Source organism: Marmota marmota, unplaced genomic scaffold, assembly GCF_001458135.2.
Source record: "Marmota marmota marmota unplaced genomic scaffold, marMar, whole genome shotgun sequence".
Classification (NCBI taxonomy): domain Eukaryota; kingdom Metazoa; phylum Chordata; class Mammalia; order Rodentia; family Sciuridae; genus Marmota; species Marmota marmota.
The window spans coordinates 17604435-17631208 of record NW_025999941.1 but is presented as its reverse complement, the minus strand read 5'-3'; the positions used below and the strand labels follow the sequence as shown (position 1 = coordinate 17631208).

General features: G+C 42.6%; 1 long non-coding RNA gene across 4 annotated transcripts in view; it reads right to left on the bottom strand.

The window, feature by feature from the left end:
• Positions 1–26774, bottom strand: part of LOC125616268 — a 221012-nt gene that overhangs the window by 46412 nt on the left and 147826 nt on the right. For 3 of the 4 annotated variants that reach the window (XR_007346902.1, XR_007346901.1, XR_007346900.1), the window contains one exon: positions 20290–20408. This is a non-coding gene — a long non-coding RNA (uncharacterized LOC125616268). Of the gene's footprint in view, positions 1–4316; positions 5142–20289; positions 20409–26774 lie in introns of those variants that run through there. The other variant, XR_007346903.1, reaches the window with a different exon arrangement.

Below are 26774 nucleotides of genomic sequence, written 5' to 3'. Positions count from 1 at the left end.
TGAGATTATGGCATTTGCCAGTAAATGGATGGAACTGGAGAATATCATGCTAAGTGAAATAAGCCAATCTCAAAAAACCAAGGTCTGAATGTTCTTTCTGATGCTAACACACAATAAGGGAAGGGGGGAGGAGTAGAAGTTCACTGGATGAGACAAATGAAGGGAAGACCAGGGGATGAGAATGGGAAAGACAGTGGAATGAATGGTACAGAACTTTCCCAGGTTCCTATATGAACACACGACCAGGGAAACTCCACATCATATCCAACCATGAGAATGGGAAGGTAGACCCCATGTCTGTATGATGTGTCAAAATGTACTCTACTGCCATGCATATCTATCATTGGGGTATAATTTATCATTTTTCTGATTGTACAGATTGCAGAATCACACTGATCATAGAGTCACCTATATACTGCCATGCATATCTAATAAGAACAAATTTTAAAAATTTTTTTGAAAAGAGAAAAAAAAAAGTAGTGTCTGCTGACTCCTTACACGTCAGGGATCCGTGAAGCCCACGGCATCTCCATGCTGTGGTCCAACTTTAGAAAGTCCAGTGGAAAGTGCTCATACGTATATGATGAGACTCAAGAGAAAACATCAAGTGGTTTATATGATTTAGAAAAAAAATGGGATGATCACTGATTATTACTCCAATTGCTACTATTTGCTTTTTTAAAAAAATATTTTAAATCAATGGGAAAGTATTTGTAAAAATCTTAGTAGGCTTAATAAAATTTTGGAAAGCCATTGTTTTAGCCCCATCCATGTCTTATATTTTACAACTCGGGAAACTGAGTCCCAGAGGGCAAGTGAGACTCCCTGGAGCCGCACATTTGGGTGTGAGTAGGATGGAGCCCAAACGCAGAGTCCACCTCAAAGACACAGGCAGTTTATCCACCAGTATGTTGGGATAATGTGTGTCCCAGGCGCCACCGTGCCTGACAAGCATAGTTTTATTAAAAATCACATAAAATGCGAATGGCAAGATGTTGGTAAGGTAGAGGAGTTGTATGATTTTCTTGGCTATTTTTTTTAATGTTTTCACATCTCCATGATAAATAAAATCAAGACATTAAGAAAGAAATACTCTTCGTCATCTTAGATTGGGTTCCCTGGAAACTTGGCCCTGAGGTAGAGATTTGTGTGGGATGATGGGGGACGGCTCTCCTGAGTTCACATCACAGAAGGTTTAGGAAGTAGAAATAGTCATTTGTGATGTAATCACAATGAAGACAGGAACTGCTTTCAGGGGGAACTTTGGAGCTATGCGGGCCCCCTAGGTCACCCGGTGATGTCAGGGGACCAGGGCTTTTACACCCTCCCTGACCTCCCACCCCAAATCACCAGAACAGGTTGGCCTAGGAGTAGACAGTATTTGGCTAAGGACATTTGTCAGAGAGGGACTGCAGTAGCCAAGACATCCAGCTCTCAGCCTGTCGGACAGGGACAAGGACAACCTCACTCCCACAGGGGTCGGTGAGCACCACCTCACACAGGCACTAAGTGCACTCACATCTCTTCACCATTAAACACTCACAACGGTGACATTCTCTCCCAGGTCCTGTGCAGTGGACGATTGTTGGTGTGTTGTTTGGTTGGCTGTTACAAAGGAATGGCATATTTGCGTAAGGAGAGCACGTGTTGACAAGAAATAGATGGATCGCTGGAAATTCATCTTGCGAGTGGTTTTCATTGAAAGAGCAGGGAACGAATGTCCTTTTAAAACTTTATTAAAATCATCTGGCTCTGCTCCACCTCATAAAAGCACGGTACATGGCTGTGGAACTTCCTGTAGCTTCAGATATGGAGCGAAAAAGAGGCTAAGGGAGAGCCTCCATTGGAAATTGTGGATAAAGACATGATATTGGCCAAAGGAAAGGTGCCTCTCACGAAGTAGGTTCATAGAGAGCATCCATACTCCATTCCCCGAGTCTTGGCATCTGTCCCACTTGGTCTCTTCTCTCTGTCATCTGGCTGGAGCTGCTACCTCATCCTGTCCCATCTGAGACATTGCCTCTCTCCACTCAGGAAAGGTCACCTATGAAATGCACCTTGACAAAGAGCTGCATAAAAATCTCAGGACTCAGAATCATTTCTAGTTTTGTTTTTTTTCCCAAAAAATATAAGTATTCAGTTCCACCTTCCTTATAATGAGATGCCACTTAACCTAGCTGTTTTAATGATGAATTATAAATGGGAGCCCTGGGAGGGAGAGATGAGACGGCCATATTTAATAAGGCCATTCGGGTGGCCTGTTCTCTTGCTGGGGCATTGTGATAATTTTTACCAACTAGCAAAAAAAAAAAAAAAAAAAAAGGTCAAATTATCTGCTCCCTGTTATTGAGTTACTTTGGAAAAATGCCTCCGTTGTTCATTAAGTCCATAAATGTATGTAAATTTGCACACAGGCCCCCCAAATCCAATCCGACAGGCAACCTTAATTGCATTTGATTCCAAGGCTTTGAAATGCAAAGGAAAACACAGTGTGGTAAAAGTCTTTTGCATCTGGGAAAAGGGAGGAAGCCTTGAATGGCATAATTCTGGCCAACATACACAAACTTAGCATTCCGTTTAACCTGTGGTCATGCGCATTAAAGATGAATATTTCGCCTGTGAAAAATGAATGCCCCGGAGCTCCCAGAATCATTGTTTCTTGTGAAATGGAGTAAAAACACTGTCTTTTCAAAAGGCAACCTTTTGGTAAGTAGATTTCTTCTCCTCTCTTGGCTTATGCGACTGGTTAGAAAGGCCCCTAAAGGATCCTTGAGAGAATGAGCAAATCAGTGTAAAACAGAAGCGGCCGTATCTTCAGGAGCAGAGAGATGATGGGGCCACCCATTTTCATCTTTGTGTGAAACAAATAAAATGTCTCCTTCTATTTTCCTTTTTTGAACTTTTAAAACCAGAAAAGTTCATTGTTCTTTTCTTGGCTCATAGATTTCAGTTTTAGACAAAGAAGGCTCATTTGGAAAGAACAAATAAGAATGGCTCACTCACAAAGGATGGAACTGGCTTGGAGGTTTGTGAGTTGTCAGATTTATGTCATATCTACAGCAGAGACCAACATAACCAAGCCCCCGCGAGGCTTTGCCTCAACTTAGTTTTGATCAGTGACCAGTGTGGCAAATAGTATTTACCCTATTCATGTTTGAACGACCCACAAAGTCAGCTGTGAAACAGAGTCTCAAAGAATCCCCGTGGGTTTGCCTGCTGTTAATTCACAAATAGAAAGATAATTAGCAAGGAGGGCGCTTTGCTTTTGAACTAAAACAAAAACATGAGCCAATCACTCAGTAATCTAGAATTGTAGCAATTCTTCGTTCAAAGGACTCTGAAACTCTTATTCCCAAGGATCTACATAGATGGTAGTATGACTTTCTAAATTTTGCTTCTGCCTTTAAGGTAATATATACATACAATATTTACAAATGCAATATAAAAATATGCATATATATTTTAAAGTATATATATTAAAATATTAAAACATATGTATTTTTCTAGATCATTAAACAAAATGTCATCTGTATCATTAAACAAAACGTCAGGGTTTCTAAAGAAAAACAATTCCAAGCATAGTCCTGTCCCTTGAACCGTTTTGATTAGTCTGCATTTTTTCCATGTGTGTTCATTTATTGGTTCACTCACTCCACAAGTGTTCATTAGGTACTTAATCTGTGTCAGTAGTCTAGGCAGGAATCAGCAAACATTTTCCAACACGGGCCAGATGACAAGAAGTTTGGGCTTTGAGGGCCACAAGGTCTCTGTAGACCTTCTCAGCACTGACTGATGGTGAAGTCCAGGAGAAGACCCAGACCGTAAATAGCAAAAGGCTCTGGCCCTGTTCCAATAAAATGTCATTCACAAATCAGACAGTGAGACAGGCCTGGCCAAACCCTAGAGACAAAATAATGAGTCCCATTGAACATAGTGCCAATGGAGAAGGCAGAAAATAAACAGCAAAGAAATAAACATAATTTCAAAGAGCATTATGGTTTGGATGTGAGTTGTCCCCCAAAAGCACATGTGTGAGATGGTACAAGAAGGTCCAGAGGAGACATGACTGGGTTGTGAGAGTCTTAACCCAACCAGTGAATGGACCCCTGATGGGATTAACTGGGTGGTGGCTGGAGGCAGGTGGGCGTGGCTGGAGGAGGGGGCATTGGGGGCGTGGCTTTGGGGTCTCTATTTGTCTCTGGAGAGTGGAGTCTCTCTCTGCTTCCTGATCACCATGTGAGCTGCTTCCCTCCACCACACTCTTCCTCCATGATGTCCTGCCTCCCCTCGAGCCCCGAGGAATGGAGCCTGCTGTCTGTGGATGGAGACCTCTCAAACCATGAGCCCCCAAATCAACTTTTCCTCTCCAGTTGTTCTGGTCGGGTCTTTTAGTCACAGCATCAATATAACCAGACTAAAACAGAGAGTAACAAGTATAATGAAGAAAATGTACGTATCTCATATTAAAGTCATAATAGAACGACAGGTCAGTGTGATGCTTACTCAGTTAATATTATTTTATGACTTTTTTTCCTATGTAGCTGCTAAATTTCACATTTACCAGTGTCCCTGGCCTCCTCACATCCTACCTACTCCATCTATTGTATTTTATTTAATAGTCTAACTCACAACTCAGTCATCGAATAATAAACTCCTTCTGAATTCTTTGCTTCTACTTTTAATAGAGAAGCCCAGAAATACAAGATCAGAAAAAGGCCCACAGGAGGGAGGTGGCTTGGAAGGGGGCTGCCCTGTGCTAAGGGTCTGACTGGTAGTTTGTTTGGGGTATCCAGCGGTTTCAGGGTGGTTCTGAAAATCAGGCTCCAGAAGGTCTACAAGTTCTGAACTTAGTTTCTCTTTGGGGACAGAAGTAACCTCTGGGATGTGGGGTCCATAGATCGTGTGTAACAGAGCTTTCTAGATTTTTCTTTCCAGACAAGAGTTTCTCTGGGGCAGACACCGACAGTTTTGCTTACTCTGTCCTCGAGTCTGTCCTATCAGGTGGTACCGTCATTGTTCCCATGCTGCACAGGAGCGGCCTGAGTCACAGAAGCAGAGACTAGCACTGTCACCTCGCGGTCCAGTGGCAAAGCCAGGATTCCTTGGGCAGTCCAGTGCTGGCTCCATGCTCTGGGACTCGCCTGAAGAGGGAGAGTGTTCTGCTCAGTTCTACCATAATGGGTGCATCGGGGTCAGGGGTCCAGGCCTTGCTCAGTCCCTCTCTGTCCTGGGTGGAGGCAAGGAGAAGCAGAGCTGTGTGCATGGCGATGTGCATGTATCACTGGACTGGGCATAAATGGAAGAGAAACCAGTTCTTTTTTTTTTTTTTCCTTTGGTACCGGGGATTGAACCCAGGGGACTTAACCACTGAGCCCCATCCCCAGCCCTTTTTATATTTTATATTGTCTCTCTTATCACTGAGGTAGGTACTACATGTTATAGACAAGGAAAGAGGGAATAAATTGAGGGTTGTCAAGTGGCATTTAATATATAAAAGAGCGATGACTATTTTATTGGCTACATGACATATTAATAGGCAAAACTTGTACTTGATTGCAACGGTCTTTGATGTTGACATCAAATAATTCTACCTTTCCTTGTCACCCGCAATAGTTGATAATTAATATTGTCTGAGAGCACTTAAAGATCAAAATAACTCAGAGGTACCGGCCAGCAAATAGCAGACGAAGATGACGTCGAGACATTCCATTGGAATCGTCCCTTTGATCTGTCCACCTATTTCCAACCTCCTTGGAAATGACCACCATCTCTCATGTGCGCTACTCAGATAGTCCCATCCTGCCCGCCATATGTATTCTGGCCCCCATCAATGCCTTCCCCACAGGGAAAATAGCGAAGGTCTCCACATCCCTGCAGAGGACAGCCAGTGTCTCCCCCTGACCTCTTTTAAGATGAGGAACAAAATTCTCAACACATGGGCTGCAGATACAGCTCGGTTGGTAGAGTGCTTTCCTTGGATGCACAGGGCCCTGGGCTCAATCCCCACACTACCTATAAAATAAAATAAAATAAAATCTCAACACACTTTCCAACGCCCTGAGAGTCTGACTCCTGCCTGTCCTTTCAGGCTCATCTCCTCCCTGTCCCACGTGTGCATCCGGCCACAGGCTCGGCTTCAGTTCTTGGCTACTCTGAACCCCTTCCAGACCTGCTGATGGTCCTCTTTTCCTGGAACTTCCTCTGCTACCCTGGTTGTCATGTGGATTCACATACTTGGTCTTCAGGCTTCAGCCTAAATGGTGCTTCCTCAGAATTTCCTCTCTGCCAACCCAGGAGAGAAAGTTCCCCTCTTAGAGGTTCATGTGCTCTCCTGTCCTGGTACTTTGTAGCATTTATCTCCATTAGTGGTTGAGTGGCTTTCTGTAGTTATCTGTCTATTCCTGGTCCTCCTCAGCTGGGCGCACTGACGTATGCCTATAATCCCAGCGGTTCAGGAGGCTGAGGCAGGAGGATTGTGAGTTCAAAGCCAGCCTCAGCAGCTTAGCGAGGCCCTAAGCAACTCAGTGAGACCCTGTCTCTAAATAAAATACAAAATAGGGCTGGGGATAGGGCTCAGTGGTTAAGCATCCCTGAGTTCAATCCCTGGCACAAACAAAAGACTCTTCCTCCTCCTCCTCTTCTTTCTTCCCTTCCTCCCTCTTCTCTCCTTCTGATTTCATTGAAAATAGAGGTCCACGACAGCATGAAGTATGTCTCACTTTTTGTTCTTTTCTCCACACCTAACACAATGCCTAGAACATGCTCCTCCTGCAAATGTTGTTGAATGAGAGCCAATGAACATGGTTGGGAAGGGCACTGCCCAACTCCAGGGGCACCATCCACGTAGGCAGAGATATGAATGGTGCTGACTAGAGATGGATGACACACAACCTTGCATTGAGTGAAAGAATGAACCAGTGAATGGAGGAGTGAAGGAAATAATTGGTCACTGGTACAGAATTGCCTCATTGGAGGAAACCACACTTGATAACTAGTGTTTCCTAAAAACTCCAAAATCCCCCATGAGCATGTGTCATACATGAATGTTCAGAGACATCACACAGAAGCAATTATTTCAGCATTTGATATGTTCCAAATGAGATCTTTCTTGCCCTCATTTGAATACCACAAATACTTTTGCATAATCTTGAACTTAGTCCACAACCCTCCACATACCAGTATAAAGTTCTGCTTTGTAAAACTTGGAATGGAACCATCATTTGACCCAGTTATATTATAGTGATGCAGCCACATCCATGTTTATAACAGCTCAATTCACAATAGCCAAGCCATGGAACCAACCTAGGTGGCCTTCAACAGATGAATGGATAAAGAAAATGTGGTCTATATACACAATGGAATATTACTCAGCCATAAAAAAGAATGCAATTATGGCATTTGCAAGTAAATGAATGGAACTGGAGACCATTATGCTAAGTGAAATAAGCCAATCCCAAAAAAGTAAAGGCTGAATACTCTTTCTGATATGCAGATGCCAACACAAATGGGGGGGTTAAGTTTCATTGGATTGGCCAGGGGTTAATGAGGGGATGGGAATAGGAAAGACAGTAGAAGGAATGGGACATCACTTTCCTATGTTCATACATGAATATATGACAAGTGAAAGTCTACATCATGTATAACCACAAGAATGGAAAGGTAGACTCTTTGTAGGTATATGATGTCAAAAATACACTCTTCTGTCTTGTGTATCTAAAAAGAACAAATAAAAAATAAGAAAGGAAATTGAGCCACAATTCTTACTGATAACATTTAATAAATGTATAAAGGAATCAGCTTTGAGACTAAATTGAGTATTCTTTTGTATGTATTTCAGTTGTATGAGTCAGGTGTTCTTAGTCTTGGGATGAAGAATCACCATCTTGCCAGGCATGGTAGCGCATGCCTGTCATCCCAGTGGCTCGGGAGGCTGAGGCAGGAGGATCTCGAGTTCAAAACCAGCCTCAGCAAAAGAAAGGCACTAAGCAACTTGGCAAGACCCTGTCTCTAAGGACAATACAGCATAGGACTGGGGATGTGGTTCAGTGGTTAAGTATCCCTGAGTTCAATCCCCAGTTCGCTCCCACACAAGAAAAAAGAATCACCATATCATCCCCAAGATTGCTACTGTTCATTTCACCTTGAAGGTCCCATTTCCCAATTCTCCAAAAGTGATCATCCGCTTCCCCATTACAAGACCCATGGCTCGAATATCGCACCTAACTCAAACGTCTTTGCCAGTGCCCCACATACAGAGGGCCTGCAGGTCTTCCTCTTCAGGGAATGGCTGAATGACACTGTTAAATAAAATGACTTAATGAAACCAGACTTAAAATTCCACTTAGCTGCAAAACATTGATTTTTCTCAAATTAAGAACAGACCATCGACTAGATGAGTCTGTCTTCTAAACTTAACCCATGATGCCAAGTGATGTCACCAGAAGCCCCTGCACAAATGTAGGACTTACTCTCCCGCTGCTGGGAATACGGCCAGAAGCCAACCATGCGGCCAACACTTAAAAAAAAAAAAAAAGATTCTGCTAAGAGTGCTTTTGCTTCTCCAGAGACAGTCCCCATCCCTCCCTGGTCAACACCAGTGTACAAGGCCTTGGGCCCTTCTCTCCAATTCAGGATGATGCCACAGGGCCCGGCCAGCTCCAGAGCTTCCCAGTGAGGTCAGCTGAAGCTTTTATGGAGTCTCAGCCCCACCCAGGGTCTCCCTCTGTCCACCCAGCTCCTCTCCCAATCCCTCCCCCAGCCCTTGGGCACCTGCCCACTACTTAATAAGCCCCCTGCACACTAATATTCATCCAGAAGTCTGCTTCCTTTGGAGCATAACCTCCTACCCATGCTTTATGCTTCGAAAGAATTTACTCAAAGGAATCAATTCAAGGAATTTTTTCCCATTAGAACAATCTAGTAGCAAACAACATTATTCCAGAGAGCTACTGTTTAGTTGTTGTTATTTATTTGCTTGTTTGGGGGGGGTGGTGGTACCAGGGATTGAACCCAGGGGTGCTAATCCACTGAGCCACATCCCCAGCTTTATTTTGTGTTTTATTTAGAGACAGGGTCTCACTGAGTTGCTTAGGGCCTTGCTAAGTTGCTTAGGCTGGCTTTGAACTCGTGATCCTCCTGCCTCAGCCTCCTGAGCTGCTTGGATTACAGGCACTGCCACTGTACACAACTAGGATCATGAACTTTTTCATTGGTGCATTGTAATTATACATAATAGAGAACTACTGGTTGTTGCATTCTTGTGCATGAACACAAGATAATTTGGTCCATCCCATTCCCCAAGGCCTGACCTCTCCTTCTTCTTCTTCCTCCCCTGATGGCCTTCCTCTGCTCTCCTGGTCTCCCTTCTATTTTCATAAGATCCCTGACTCCCTAATCCCCTCCCTGCCCATGCTCTACACATGAGAAGAAACATGCACCCTTGACTTTCTGCGTCTGGCTTCTTTGATTCAACATGATGATCTCAAGTTCCATCCATTTTCCTGCAAATGACATGACTTCTTTCTGCTTTAAGCATCATTGTATTTAATAACTATGATAGTAACTGAGGATTCTCTTGAAGGAGTCAGTAGACGGCAGGCATGGGGAACCCCAGGCTGCCCTGGGCAGAACCCAGCTGTGTCTGTTCACCTGCCTTCACGCCACCGTGGCAGAGTGCAGTGGTTGTCACAGAGCCACGGTGATGGGTGACCTTCCCAAAAAATGTATACTGATTCCTGTTCTACAATGACCTTTAGTAATCCTGATCACGAAAATCTCATTGAAAGAAAATAACATTTTACATGTAGGTGCAAAAAAATCCAAAATCTTCTCTCTGGGCTTTGATTGTAGAGTTGAATTTTCAGTTTTATTCTTTGGGCTTTTATGTATTTTACACAAGAAATGGACACGGCTTTCACCATAAGAAAACAAATACTATGTGTATGAAAAAGAAATATCAGTCTTCTGATTTTTGCCATGTTAATTGAATTTTGTTTTCCCCGGGATGTTGTCGTCCACCAGCAAAAAGCCACAGCAGCACTGAATGTGGCCCACGGGACAATTTGTTTCCCAACAACTTTCCCACGTCTAAGGAAAATATGCAAACAACTCGGTGGAGAGAAGCTTATCTGGCTATTGGGTTAAGCTTTCCTATGGCCATCAGAAGTGTTTTTGGTTTTGTTTTGTTTTGTTTTTAAATAACAACAAAAGGAAATCTAGGTTACCTTGTGACATCTGCTCTATTTGATTCCTCCTCTGGTAAGCAATGCCTTTTTTTCTAACTTTTTAATTTGTTTTCATTAGTTCTACATGACAGTAGAATGCATTTATGCACTTTGATACATCATACATAGATGGGATATAATTTCTCATTTTTCTGAGTGTACATATTGCAGAATCATGCCTTTTAAATTCCCTAGCCAGCACAGAAAAACAGCCAGCTTCTAGATGATAAAAAAAAAAAATTACACAGTAGTCATTTTAAGAATCTATATAACCATTTGGGAACAATTTTATTTTTATTTTTTGGGGGGAGGTGGTACTGGGGATTGAACCCAGGGGCACTCAACAACTGAGCCACATCCCCAGCCCTATTTTGTATTTTATTTGGAGACAGGATCTCTAAATAAGTTGCTTAGGGCCTCGATAAGTTGCTGAGGATGGTTTTGAACTTGCAATCCTCCTGCCTCAGCCTCCTGAGCTGCTGGGAGTATTAGTGTGCACCACAGCACCTGGCAAAAATATAAACATTTTTAAAGTTGATAGTCCCCCCTCAAATCGTGATTATTTGCATTGCAATTTAAAATACAGTAAAAGATAAAAAACAAAATGTTTTAAAACATTTGAAAACAGGCTTGATCAAATGCCAACAAAGTAGGTACTTGACCATTATATTTGACAGAAGAGAAACTTGAGGCTCAAAGAGATCAAGGAGCATACCAAGTTCCCACAGCCACAAAGCAGCAAAACTGGATAGGAATTCAAGCACATTAAACTCTAAATGGATAATGAATATGTGGTGCATATACACAATGGAATATTACTGAGCCATAAAAAGAATGAAATTGTGGCATTTGACAGTAAATGGGTGGAACTGGAGACAATCAAGCTAAGTGCACAGCACCCAGCTGGAGCAATTTTCTTAATGAACAACAAACTCACTGTTCTTTACTACCATCCCCTCAACAGTCCTGTGAGAAAGATTCCATCACCCTGTTTTCACCTGAAGAAACATTCCTGCCAGGTGTGGTGATAAACACCTGTAATCCCAGCGGCTCCGGAGGCTGAGGGAGGAGGGTCGCAAGTTCAAAGCCAGCCTCAGCAACTTAGCAAGGGAGGGTTAAGCAACTCAGTAAGACCCTGTCTCTAAATAAAAGAGAAAAAAAGAGCAGGGGATGTGGCTCAGTGGCGCCTCCCCGGGCTCAATTCCTGGTACCACACACATAAAAAAGAAATGATTCTTGCAAGTTGAGTAGCCAGAAGTGAAGTCACCTCTCTGTGCAGAGCTCTGAGTCCTCACCAAGCTGCACAGCCTCCAGATCATTTGCATGTTCCAAACATGAATATGTCCCCAGTGCCCGTCCCAGTGGGAACATGTAGTTGGCACTCCAGAAATATTTCTAGAATGATCAAAAGACTATGCTCTTTAACCCATTAAATCAACTGGTACCGTTGCAGCATTGGAAGTGCTGGGAGGGTGTGATTGCCACACCTCAAGCTGTCCCTGGAGAAAAATCTTCAAAGTTGACAGATTATTAATTCTATGGGATACCAAAATACTTCTTATTTTAAATAGCAATTTCAGAAAAATTTGGGCATAAGCATGTTCTAAGCCCAAACTGATTTCTTTAATCAAATAAAAAATAAATTTTGAGCTGGGCATGGTGGCGCACACATGTAATCCCAGAGGCTCAGGAGGCTGAGGCAGGAGGATCTCAAGTTCAAAGCCAGCCTCAGCAACTTAGCAAGGCCCTAAGCAACTCAGTGAGACCCTGTCTCTAAATACAATACAAAATATGGCTAAGGATGGGGCTCAGTGGTAGAGCACCCCTGGGTTCAATCCCCAGTACACCCCCCAAAAATATTAACATTTCTACAGAAGTCATAATTTGCTGATTTACATACTTAAACTGACATTATTTAAGTATAATAAATATACTTAAATATATTTATTATACTAAATAATGTCATAAATTATGGGAAAAAATGACAATATGACTTATATTCCCATTTTGTTCCACTCTATTTGGGCATTTTGGAGTAATGTCTTTGGCCACTGAAAAACCTGTATTTTGTTTTGTTTAAAAACTATTGTAAATAGGTTTGTTTGGGGGTTTTTTTGTTTTGTTTTGTTTTTTCACTATTTATGGTTTAGTATGACAAATAGTAAAAAATATTTGAATTAAAGAAAAAATTTCTGTAAAGCAAGTGTTTCTATCTTAGCAACCATGGAGCTGTGTAGATGGTGGAAAATTTGATTTGTAATCAATTTTATTAATAATCAAACCTTTTCTAGTACTAAATGGCAGCAGAATAGGTCTTTGACATTTTGAAATTAATATTAGTCACATTAAGTGACAAGTCAATTACTACCAAATTCTTCTATTTTGTAGATATGATTGAAATTCAGTTTGTATCCTTTCATTCGTTACTAATATAAAGAGAAAATAAACCTTGGCTTTAGAATTGAAATTTAAAGGTTGCAATGTCATCTCACCTCTGTTAGAATGGCTATTATCAAAAAAGACAAATATAATACTAAGTGCTGCTGAGGATGTAGTGAATTCTAATACCGTGGTACGTTGGTAATACATTAGCTCTGTCAGTATGGAAAACTAACATAAAAACCCACTCGAACTACCATAGGGTAAGAATCCCACTGCTGGGTATATACCAAAAGAAAAGGAAACCATCATATCAAAGAGAACCCTATACTCCCATGTTATGATAACACGATGCAAAATAGCTAAGATAAGGAGTCAAGTAAGGTATCCATTGGGGGATGAGTGATTGAAGAAAATGTGGTATGTCTACACAATGAAACATTATTCAACCATAGAAAAGAAGAAAACTCTGTCATTTGCAGAGCATGGATAAAACTAGAGGACATCGTGTTAAGTAAAATAAGTCAGGCACAGGATACAAATACCTGCATATTCTCACTCATTGGTGGAAACCAAAAATGTTGATGTCATAGAAGAACAGACCAGAATCAAGGTCACCAGAGACTGAAAAGGGGAGACCAGAGAGAATGCAGGTAACAGCTACCAATGTACAGTTAGAGAGGAGGAAGGAGTTCTTGTGTTCTTTAGCACAGAGGGACAATTGTGGTCTACAACAATTTATGACATGTTGCAAAACAGCTAGAAAAGAGCAGTCTGAAGTTTCCCAGCACATACAAATGAGAAATGTTTGAGGAAGTAGAAATGCTAATTACCCTGATTGGATTATTTGGGACTGTATATATGTACCAAATTATTGTGCTGTACTCCATAATGTGTGTAATATTAAAAATAATTTTTGGTACTGGGGACTGAACCCAGGAGTGCTTAACCACTGAGCTACATCCCCAGCCCTTTTTATTTTTAAATTTTTTTGAGACAGGATCTTGCTGAGTTGCTTAGAGCCTTGCTAAGTTGCTAAGGCTGGCTTTGAACTTGAAATCCTCCTGCCTCAACCTTCTGAGCCACTGGGAGTATAGGTGTGCACCACAGCACCTGGCAAAAATAAAAACATTTTTAAAGTTGAAAGTCCCCACTCTAATCATGATTATTTGCATTGCTATTTAAGATACAGTAAAAGATAAATAACAAAATGTTTTAAGCACTTGTAACTTCCAGGCTTGATAAAATGCCAACAAAGTAGGTACTTGAGCATTATATTTGACAGAAAAAAAACTTGAGGCTCAAAGAGATCAAGGAGCATACCAAGGACCCACAGCCACAAAGCAGCAAAACTGGATATAAATTCAAGTATATTAAACTCTAAATGGATAACAAAAATATGGTACATATACACAATGGAATATTACTCAGCCATTAAAACAATGAAATTATGGCATTTGCTGGTAAATGGATGGAACTGGAGACTATCATGAAACATGAAATATTCCAATCCCCCAAAACCAAAGACCACATGTTCTATCTGATATGCAGATGCTAACACACAATAAGGTCCGGTTTATTGGATTAGACAAGGGGGATGAGGGAAGGAAGTAAGAATTGGAACAGGAAAGACACTGGAATGAATGGGACAGAACTTTCCTAAGTTCACATATGAACACATGACCAGTGAAGCTTCACAATATGTACAACCACAAGAATGGCATCCTAATTAGAATAAGTTATACTCCATGTCTATACTGTCACATAAATGTAAAAAGAACAAATTTTAAAAACTCTAGGGCAGGTTTTCTCAAGGTCAGCACTGTTCATGTTTGGACTGGATGGTACTTTGTGTTTTCTCGGGGGTAGGAGATGGTGGTGCTGTGTCTTCATTATAGAAGGTTGAGTGGGCTTCCTGGCCTCTACTTGTTAGATAGTCAGTAGCCCTTTCTGTACTTTCCTGCAAGTCAGAACGACCAAAAGTTTCTTCAGACATTGGAGAATTTCATAGGAGGTAAAATTCACCCTGGTTTAGAACCAGTGCCTTAGAATTCCTGTCTTAACTGCATGTTTCTCTCTGCCTCTCAAAATAGGTCAAAATCATCCTCACCAAGTGGGCCCAGGAGACATATCACAAGGTAAGCACATCTGCCATCTGCGCATAAACCCAGAGGGGCCTAACCACTGAGCCCCACCCCTAGCCCTTTTTATGTTTTATTTAGAGTCAGAGTCTCACTAAGATGCTGAGGCTGGCTTTGAACTCACCATCCTCCTACCTCAGCCTCCCAAACCACTGTGACCAGATTTTGTTTCTCCCTTGTTTTACCCAGGAAGGAAATACCACTCGCCCCAAATCTAAGCTGCTTTGGGGTATGTACCCAAAGCTAAAGTTAATAAAAGAAAAAATAATGAACTGCCCTTCTCTCATTACCAGAAATCTGAGCTAGGACTGGATCCATGTGCTCAGGGATGAACTTGTTAACAGGGGACGTGGGGAGGGAAGGGTTCAGAATACTTACCATTTCCCTTGGAATTAATTTCATGAAGAAATAGAATAGGAATTGCAAAGTCATCAAAGACGATGGTTTTCCTTTATGACCCTTGGCACCAGAACAAAGGGTCTATTTTTGTGGGATTTTTTTTTTTTTTGGATTTCCCGAATAAAGGGAATAAAAATGTTTAGGTAATGTTTGGATGGATTGGAGACTGTACTTACATTAGTGATAGGTCAATTAATATCTGAACAGTTCAAAGAAGCAATTATTTTAATTTATAAATCACTTCAGAGGTAGGAAGCTGCTCTCCATTAATGTGGTTTTTACAAATAAGAGTGCTCTTGGTGACGTGTGTGTGTGTGGAAGGCTTTCTGCCCGTGTTATTCTATCTGGCCCCAGTTTTCAGACCAGATCACATACCTCTGTGATTATGTATTTGTCTGCAGGCCTGCTCCACACATAAAGCATCGGGATCTGCAATCCGACCCTTGGCTGAGACCACCCTATTTTTCAAGTTTTCACTCCACTGAAAGGTACCACCATGCACAGTGGTGCTCCCAGCAATGACCTTCTTACGTTACACTCTAAATGGCGGGTTCTGTGAGCTCAGACTCCCTGGGGGGTTGGTTTCAAGGCCACTTGGTCATCACACACAAAGGGGAGAAGGGCCCAAGCAATTTCTGGGCACGGTGAGCTTCTCAGACAATTTGACAGCTGATGAAAAGTCTCCAAGTTTCCTTTAAAGCCACATAAAGCATCATTTCATGTTATTGTATTTTATTTTTTTTTTAATTCCTGAGTGACAGCTAAGCGGTCAAAAAGTACACAAGATAAATGCCGTCTGATCCGGGAGGCAAACCAGGCAGTGGGGAACTACAGTAGCATCTGCTGTCTGCCCACTACTGTCTTTTAAAATATTTATTTGCATAGTAAACAGGTTTCTTGGTGCCTGGAAGGTCCAAATAGCACAGAACCAGCATCCTGGAGAGGGTCCCCCCCCAACCCCTGCTGCCTCACAACATGCAGAAAATGGAAGGAGAAGGGGTCGAGTGTAGGAGGGATAATATGATAAGACAGGAAGAATGAAATGAGGAGGGACCTGGTTCACTCTTTTGGTAACAACCTACTCTCTTTATAATCACCCACTGCGTTAGTCAACCTTAAGTTGCTGTGGCACAAACCAGTGAGAGGAGTTTATTTTGGCTCATAGTTTCATTGGTCCATGGTCAGCCAACTCTCCTGCTCTGGGCCCTATTGAGGCAGAACATGATGGTGGAAGGGTGTGGTGAAGGAAAGATGCTCAGCCCAGAGTGGCCAGGAAGCAGAGAGAGAGAGAGAGAGAGAGGAGGGAGGGAGGAGAGTTTGTTGGGGGTGGGAGGGGAGGGAGAGAGAGGGAGAAAAGCCAGGGACAATATATAATCCCCAAGGGTACACCCAAGTGACCTACTTCCTCCAGCCATGCGCCATATACCTACAATTATCACCCAGAAGTTTATTAAAATTATTAATCCATCAAATTAATTAACCCACTGGTAAGATTACAGCTTTCATAACCTAATCATTGCCTAGAAGCCCCACCTCTGAACCTGGCTGTATTAGGGATTATGCTTTCAAAACAAGAGCTTTGGGGGCAACATTAACGATCCGTACCATAGTACTCTCTTTCCTGGGAACAAATCCATTCCTACCTGAACCCATTCCTGCCGACCACCATTTATCCATTCATGAGAGTGGGCCGCCATGACATAATCACTCCCACTAGGCCCTGCCTCTTGAAGGGTCCGCCACTTCAACACATGCCACCCTGGAGGCCAATCCTTTAGCCCACGAATCTTTGGGGGACAGGCCCTATCTGAACCACAGCACAGGGTTACCAGCTGAAGAGGGATAGGGGTGGGCTGGTGTTGGGTAGGAAATTGAAGGAAAGATCTGAAAGAGCCATTTTGGACAGTGGGAAATGCACTAGGGTTCAAAAATGCTGTTCATTTAATTGCAATAGATATCTGTTGAATGCCAGGATCTTAATTTTGGAAAAGAGATGCTATAATATGCTTTCTAAGGGCAACTAAGGAAAAGACACTACTTGGATAGCTCCAAGTCTATGGTTAGACTATGATCAACACAGGGGAAAAAAAGTGGCTTTACCTCTCCTCTGCTAGAGTTGGTGAATATTCATCCAATCACATGAGTGATCCATTCGTTTTGCTACAGGTTAAAAAGAGGGTTTCCTCTGTTCATATGTGAACACAAGACCAGGGAAAACTCCACATCATGTTCAACCACAAGAATGGGAACTTAGACTCCATGTATGTGTGATAGGTCAAAATACACTCGATTGTCATGGATCTCTAAAAAGAACATTTAAAAAAAAGAAAAAAGGAGAGTAGTATTAGACTTAGTTATGTGGGGCGGGCAGTTTGAAGAAGTATTAAAACCTGGGAAGCTATGCTGATATCCTAAGACTTAATCTATAGATTAATCATCTATATTGAATCAAAAGATGATGAAAGATATTGCATCAAGAGCCCTGAATTGTCAATAAGCATTTGTAGGGAGGGGAAGGTGAAGAGCAAGGTGAAGACATTCATTGCCAAGCCCAGCCTGCTCACCACCAGATAGCAACAGAAAGCAAATGCTTTCACACATAATGGTTCATGAACTCTGCCTGCAAGGCCCAGTCTCCATTGCATAAACTGGAATTAAGAGCAATGACGAAATGACTTGCTGAAGATTCCACAGTGCCTAAGAGACAGGATGGTTTGGTACCAAATTCTTCTATTATGATGGGTAAAATGTAAGATGGTAGAGAAGCCCAGTTAGGAGAAGGTGTGGTGAGTGGGGAAGGTTCAGAAGGTAGTGACCAAAAGACCCACCAGAACAACTGCAGAGGAGGAAAAGTTTATCTGGGGGCTCAGGGTTTCAGAGGTCTCAGTCCATAGACAGCAGGCTCATTCCTCAGGGCTCGAGGGGAGGCAGGACATCATGGAGGAAGAGTGTGGTGGAGGGAAGCAGCTCACATGGTGACCAGGAAGCAGAGAGAGACTCCACTCTCCAGAGACAAATAGAGACCCCAAAGCCACGCCCCCAATGCCCCCTCCTCCAGCCATACCCACCTGCCTCCAGCCACCACCCAGTTAATCCCATCAGGGGTTCATTCACTGGTTGGGTTAAGGCTCTCACAACCCAGTCATGTCTCCTCTGAACCCTCCTGCATTGTCTCACCTGTGAGCTTTTGGGGGTCCCACCACATCTAAGCCGTAACGCCAATGTCTCAAAGCACAAGAGGAATAGGGGTGTTAGTTTGGCAAATTGAAGGGTGGAACTGGGAGCGGAGGGACCAACGTCTACCTAAGTCTAGTGGCAAGTGAGGGGGGAGTCCAGGATTCTGGCTGGAGTGTAGATGGAATGAAGATGAACAGTGGAGCTAGCTTCTGGGCACAGGCAGAATCACAAAGCATCTCCCAAGTCACGGGAAAGAGTCTGATTTACCTGGAGGGCATCCTCAAAGATGGAAATTCTTTGAGCTAAGAAGATATGGTGAGGTTAGGAAGCCCTGGGGAGGTGAGGGAAGGGGTCAAGGCAGGAAAAGTAGCTCATGGTTGATATCGGTACCAGAATGGGAAAGAAGGAACCTACGGACAATGCTTAATGGAAATCAGAGAATTCAGCTGAGACTTAAAAAAAAAATACTAGCAAATAATAAATTATTCACTGATAACCTCTCCATTATATATATCCCTTCCCCTATTAACTCAGATTCTATGGCCAAAAAAAAAAGACAGTTTTATGATCCATATGTATGTCCTTGATTTTGCTGATTAAAAATTCCAAGTGTTTATTGAGCACCTACTCCATGTCTGACACTGTGCTAGACACTGAGAAAATTCAGTTTGACCAGAGACCATGTCTGTTTCTAGAGAGCTCTCATGTTGGCCATGGAGAGAGTCACAAGAGAACCAAGCACAGGTATTCAGACAGCAAACAGTGCTGTAATGAGATAATGAGATATGACAAGGTCCCATCAAAGTTCACGCCCATAGGAAGGAAGGGCGCTCTGAAGAGGTGACATTTCAGCTGACACAGAACAAGCAGTGCCAGACCCAAGAAAATCTCAGGCACAGGAAAGGCTTAAGGTGTCAGTGACTTTGAGGGAAGTAGAGAATGAGGGGCAGGCACATGGAGGAAGATCTTGGGGGTCAAGGGAAGGCATCTGGATACTATGCTGAGGGTGGCCTCCATTTTGGAGTCTGTCCCTTTCATGATTAGACACCATCTAACCCATTCTGATGATTGGAACAAAGAGTTCTTGGATCCGTGACAGATCTGGGTGCTGGAGGGTGAAGATGTTTTATGATAAGATTTCTACTTTCAACCTGAAGATGGTACCTTTGAGTATAATGCACTTGATGGGGAGAATGGCCCAGAAGGTCCACAGGACAGCCCTTAATGACAGGAGTGATTTTTTTTTTAATGCCCAAAGTCCAGGCTGCCAGGGTACAGACCAAGAGTCCAAGTGACCTCTCAAAAGAAGACCAGCCAGACGCAGTGGCGCATGCCTATAACCCCAGCAGCTCAGGAGGCTGAGGCAGGAGGATCACAAGTTCAAAGTCAGTTTCAGCAACTTAACAAGGCCCTAAGCAACTCAGGGAGACCCTGTCTCGAAATAAATACAAATAGGGCTGGGGATGTGGTTCAGTGGTTGAGTGCCCCTGAGTTCAATCCCTGGCACCCCGCTCCAAAAATAAGACCCAAATGATGCTCCATTGGACGCTCCACCCTCTGCCTACAAGGAATGTACCCTACCTGAATGGGACTTTTGATATATACTAGCCAACTGCCTCAATCGTAATTAATGCAATCACTTAATCACACAGGAAGCATCTGGCAACTGAAGTAATGGGGGAAAGGATTCTCCCCAGAGAGGTGCACCTTCCAAGGACCTCTGACATTGCCAGCTCTCCTCCTGCCCCCCTGGGAAGGGCGTCAAGAACTCACAGCCAGGCAGACTGGGTGCTAGTCTGGGTTCCATTCCCTGATGGCATGTGGCCCCAGGGACAGAAGTAAACATCTCTGAACCTTAGTTCCCCCATTCCATGAAATGGAGATCATGACACTTGGCTATAGGACCCAGAGGAGAAACAAACCCAGGAAGTGATTATCACACCTTCCCTGGGATTTATGTTCTTACTTACACATGGCGGCTTGGTGCCACTGGGTTCCACTTTTTTTTTTTTTTTTTTTTTTCAGCAAAATGTCCATCTTTAGAGCCACCAAATTAAGGGATGACTTCTGCAGCAGCCATCATCTTCACCTGGAAAGGAAACAGAAGTCTATTTACTTGGCTTCATTTTCTCAGCACCAACAGGGAGCAGTTAATCAAGCCCACATTGACAAGGGAAGCTGTGAGATCCCCTCTCTGATGAGACTTACCTGATTTGTTATGGAAGTACTATCCGTGCCCAGGGAAAATTAAAAACACAAACGAGAGTGGGAGGGGGGCGTGGAGTAAGAGGAGGCGGAGAAGGAGACTTCTTAGAGAAGTGAAATTAGAGTTGCTCATCTCTCACTGGTGACCTCATCTTATGATGAAAAACATCATCACGATATCCCAAAACATCTATGCATTTATGTGCCGTTAAAATGATCCTTTGGTTTCCTGGTGACATTCTTTCAACAAATTACAATCAACAACGCTTGCCACTGTTGCAGGTAAGCTAATGGTTTTGAAGCTTTGAACTTCATTTAATCTGAAACTTTCAAATAGTGATTTCTTTTGCAGGGGGTAAACTCCAGCCTGAATACCTCCCACCTTTTCTTTCTGAAGTTCTATTTCATGGTAGTGGATTTCAGCAAACAGAAGCAATGCGAAGCTGGGTAGCGTTGAAGGAAATACAAAGGGGGACCTGCTTTGTAGGTAATTCACTGCTAACATTGCACATGCGCAGTGAACATCTGGAGCGCGCACATCAGAAAGACTGGGATTCTAGTCCCCACTCAAACTCTCACCAGATACTCGACCTCAGTCCCCCAAATGGTATGTTCTCTCTAAGCTTAACTTATGTGTAGAATGGGGATAATAACAATAATGTTTCCTTCTAAGTTGTGATTCCATTTAAATATTAGAAGCCTCATGACCATACTTAGAACAGAACATAATAACAGCTAAAAAAACAAAAAACAAAACAAAAAAAACATTATTACCCACTGTTAATCCTAACCATATTACCTTTAGCAAGTTACTTTACCCATCTGGACTTTTAATACTTCATTTGTAAAATAGCGAATTTAGACTAAAATCCTAAACTTAATGATTCTTACACAGCATTCAATTTTTTTTGCCATTGTGGAGAAAAACATAAACCTGCTCTATGACCCTGAAAAGAATGAAGTCATCCTCACAGTTATTCCCAACGTCTGAATAAATCCACGCTTTTAAAATAGATCTGCAATTTTGCATAAGTGCGCTGACTTTAAGAACATAAAATATCATACCACACAGTCTTCTAAAGTGCTATTATTTTAAAAAATCCTATCTCTGGAAGGTTGACTCCATCATGGGTATGTCTGGGCACCCTGTCTGTACCAGATGGGTCTCTTGAACCCTGAAAACTTTCACATTCCCCAAAGCCATAGTAGTTGGTTATCTTTCCGTTTCAAATGTACATTAATAGAAATACATGTGTTGAAACCGGCAGGTTTAGTGTGGAAGGGGCCAACACACACACAGTGGGGCAAAACAGCATGCATTTAAATTCCAGGTATGTGCCTGGCATGGTGACATATGCCTGTAACCCCAGCAGCTCAGGAGGCTGAGACAGGAGAATCACGAGTTCAAAGCCAGCCTCAGCAACTTAGCAAGGCCCTTAGCAATTCAGCGAGATCCTATCTCTGAATAAAATACAAAATAGGGCTGGGGATGTGGCTCAGTAGTTAAGCACCCCTGGGTTCAATCCTCAGTACCAAAAAAAAAAAAAAAAATTAAATTCCAGCTATGCCACTTGCTAGCTTCATGATGATGAAAGGTGAGTCATTTAACATCTATGTGCCTGTTTCCTTATCTGCAAAATCAGGATAATAAGGCTATCTACTCAATATATTATTGTGAGATTTCAGATGAGTGTATAGATGTGAAGTTCTTAGAACACTGCCTGCTACCCCCCACCTTGGGGATGATGGTGCTCACCTGTAATCCCAGTGACTCAGTGGAGGCTGAGTCAGGAGGATTGCAGCTGAGACCAGCCTCAGCAATTTAGTGAGATTGTGTCAAAAAATTAAAAATACTAGAGGTATAGTTCAGTGGTAAAGCACCCCTGAGCTCAATCCCCAATACTAAAAAAAAAAAAAGTACACTGCCTGTTATCAACATAGCGACAAGTTCTGAGAATGTATCCTTCTGTGACATTGTCATGTGTGAGCATTGCTGAATGTAATCTGTAATGTCTGTAATCTCTAAGGAGTTGGGGTGGAGATCTGGGTCTTAATTCTCTATATGTGCAAGAGACATTTAAGATATCTGGCTCATACATAAAATGTCTGAGCATTTAAACTTCTCATAGTACCTATAAAATTATTCAAGTACTACGGGCAGGGGTGTATTTGAGAGCTTTAAGTCTCTCAGCACTTGACATTAGAGGATCCCATTGTGAACTTGTGACCTTGTGACTCTTTAGCCTGAGCAGAGGATCCCTGGGAGAATCAACTGTTGATCCGTGACTCTTCCCTGCTTAAGCAAGATCACAAGGGAAAAGAAAATGATTTCTCTGGCTATGGCTTTCCCGCCAAGATCTCTGACGAAAATGGGACATAATGTGAATTCCTTATGTCCAAATATATTACTATTCCATTTGGTCATAAAAACAAAATAAGTCTTTCTGGCCTACCCTATTTAAAACCAAATCATTTATATCTTAGACTCAAATCCCACCTCTAAATCTCCGCACACCTACATCATGTGAGCATCCAAAGGATGCATGATTTGTTGAAGCATATGCCCAAAACAGATGCACCATGAGGGTACGAGAGTCCGTGTACCCACAGGTTGGAAATCAATTACGCAAATGAGGTTGTGTGGCAAATAGAGTTCAGCTTTAGTATGTATTGGAAGAAAATTCAAGAGGACAAATCAAGTGTTCAAATTACTTTTAAGTAGACTAATAATGGGCTTAATTGTTATGTCTCACATGAGACAGTTTTGTCAATGGCAGGGAAGCGGTCCTTCTGCTCTCAGACATGCTGCAGCTGGTTTTCACAGACCACAGAGCTCTAGTACCTTCCATCTTGAGGAGTCAGGCTTCTCTCTGGAAGTAGACAAGTTCTTGTGTCAGAACTAAGTGGGTAGACACATCCCAGCTAAAGCAGCAAAGAGAGCAAAGCCAAGTGCAGGAAAAATGGTTTTATCCAACATTGGTTTTATTTCATTTCAGAGTGCTCCTATAGCTGGGTGCAGTGGTACACTCCTGGGTTCCCTGCAGCTAGAGAGGCTGAGGCAGGAGGATCTCCAGATCAAAGCCAGCCTCAGCAAAAGCGAGGCATGAAGCAACTCAGTGAGACCCTGCTTTAAATAAAACACGAAGAGGGGTGGGGATGTGGCTCAGTGGTTAAGTGCCTCTGAGTTCAATCTCTGGTACCTGCCCCCCCCCGGAAAAAAAAAAGAGTGCACTTAAGCCATGAGAATATGAGCATATATATGGTTTGGCTTCAGTCTGTCTGTGACCCAGGGTCAACCTTTGGGTCAGTAACTGTCTCATCAGAGACTGCCTAATTATCCAGAATCCACTTCCATATTTCCCAGAGTGAATTTACCTTGATCATGGTTATAGACTATCCATTTCCAAATAAAATTTGGTAATATTTTAGATAAGGAAATCACAGTAGAGTTATGAGTCCCTTCATGATAGCAACAAGTTCTGAGAATGTATCCTTCTGTGACATTGTCATGTGTGAGCATTGCTGAATGTGCTTACACAAACCTAGATAGTAGTCCACTCTACCCCCAGGCACAGGGGCCGTGCCTTCACATATATCGTCCATTATTGACTGACTGTGTGCATTAGATGCCATTAAGCTCACACCCATCCAATTAAAGTTGACATCTTATTGGATTGTGGCTGGAATTTGGCACAAGGAACATCTTCTTCAATAACTCCATTTTAAAACTGAATCCATCCTACTGACCTAGGTCAGACTGTGATCATAACACATCTGTCTTTCAAATCTACTGCAACATCTTTCCCCCATTTTCTTTTCTGAGATGATTTCCTTTACTCCTCCCACCCTGCCTAGTCCCCAGCAGGTAGAGATGGGGAGGGGTTCTTGGCAGGTATCTGTTTCTTAATTCAGTTCATCAGGGCTGCTAGTACCTCCCTGTTATGGTTGGATGTGAGGTGTCCCCCAAAAGCTCACATGTGAGACGGTGCAAGAAGGTTCAGAGGAGACATGACTGGTTGTGAGAGCCTTAACCCAACCAGTGAATGGATCTCTGATGGGATTAACTGGGTGGTGGCTGGAGGAGGTGGCATTGGGGGCGTGGCTTTGGGGGTCTCTATTTGTCTCTGGAGAGTGGAGTCTCTCTCTGCTTCCTGATCACCATGTGAGCTGCTTCCCTCCACCACACTCTTCCTCCATGATTCCCCTCCTGCCCCGAGGAATGGAGCCTGCTGTCTATGGACTGGGACCTCTGAAACCATGAAGCCAAATAAACTTCCTCCTCTACGATTGTTCTGATTGAGTCTTTTAGTCACAGAGGCAAAATAGCTAAGACACACCCTTCTGATACTTGGCTTAAATTGGGCAAGGTGTGTCTCTCTTGTACCCCAATAGCCCTAACTAATATAAGGAAGTAACCAAACTGTCAGAGTGCTTGTGTGTACACATGTATACATGTCATGTGTAGGCATATAGTATATAGTATGTATGTAGTTTATTTATGGAGAATTTAGAAATGGTAGGTACCATTTGAAGCTTTCACCTGTAGTAATTCTTGCATGCTTACAAGTATGTGGAAATGCCCTTCTCTGTCACAATTCTCCATTTCTATTCTTTGTCCCTGATCCATCATTTCTGCTTTCCAATGCATTTCTCCCCTTCCAGCATACATTAGAACTTCCTGATTGGATTTATTGTTTATCCTCTCCCCATCCTGGAATGTAAACTCACTGACATATCTCAAATGCCTAAGATAGTCTGTGACACATGGCAGGAGTTCCATAAATATGTGCTTAATTAATGAGTTGATTCACTAATGAGTATATACTCTTATTTGGTTGATGACGAATTTTCCTTTACATCCACAGAGTCCTCTGACCCACCCACAGGACCTGCCTAGGTAAAACATCTGCTCCCTTCTCTAAAGTTTTTTGAACTGCGGGTAAATTTTCACATGGGTGCTCCTGCCCAGTAAGAGAGGACTAAATCAAATGACCTCCCGAGAGCTGTCTGGCCCTTGACATTCTAACTCAATTCCACTTAAATGTCCTAAAAGTAATTTGTGGAGAAATTCTTTTCCTCCTCCTCTCCAGATTGCACATTCATCTAATTATTTCCTTGGTAGATTGACCTCGCTCTAAAGGAACACCACATCAGCTCTAAGCACTTACTTTACAAACTAGACACTAAAGACCCCGCTCTGTAGGGAATTAAATTGCATTCAAATAAGATTAAGGTTTTGGGACTCACAAAAGCAAGGACAATCAGAGGCTAACTAAGATGAAACAATTGTTCGACAAACTAATCTAGACATGTTATTCACAAAGGGATGCTCCCGATTGGTCAGGGACAGAAAATGGCTGGGTGAAGTCAGAAGCCTTCTTCCTTCAGGGCTGAAATTGTGTCCCTCAATCCCTAGATGGTGAATATGGTTAGCTTCTAAATTTGGCTGATTGTAGCCCAACAGCCTCCCACTGACCCCAGTTGGAGGTGAGACCCTGAAAGGTTGACATGGAGAGGGTCAGTTGCTCCACAGAAGTGCTGGCCTGCTGGGGTGAAGTCAGAGGAATCAAGACCATTTCGGTGGCTCCTAAGATACTTATCTAACATGCTTTGATTTTTTTTTTTTTTTTTGGTACCTGGGATTGAACTCAAGAGGCAGTCAACCACTGAACCCCATCCCCAACCCCATTTTGTATTTTATTTAGAAACAGGGTCTCACTGAGTTGCTTAGCCTCGCTTTTGCTGAGGCTGGCTTTGAATTTGCCATCCTCCTGTCTCAGCCTCCTGAGCCACCGGTATCATACATGCACCACTGTGCCCAGCATAATATTCTTTTTAATTTCCATAACTTACTAAATGCTTGAAGAAAGTGATTTTTAACGTATCACAAACTGCATGTAAGAAAATCCACAAATCAGAAGAGAAATTATTTAGTTTGGGAACTGTGTTGGCTCTAGATACAGCAGACATTGTATAGTCCTGCTTGTGGCAATGAGTAATAGACTACCTGGTATTGATATGTTCAGATGTCTAGTGCATAGTCTTGACCAAGAAATATTCCAGTGCATCTTTCACAATAGCCATTGTTTCAAAGAAGCACGCCAAGCTAGGCATGGTGGCACATGCCTGTAATCCCAACAGCTCAGGAGGCTGAGGCAGGAGGATCGAATTTCAAACCCAGCCTCAGCAATATAGCAAGGCCCTAAGCAACTCAGCAAAACCCTGTCTCTAAATTATATATATATATATA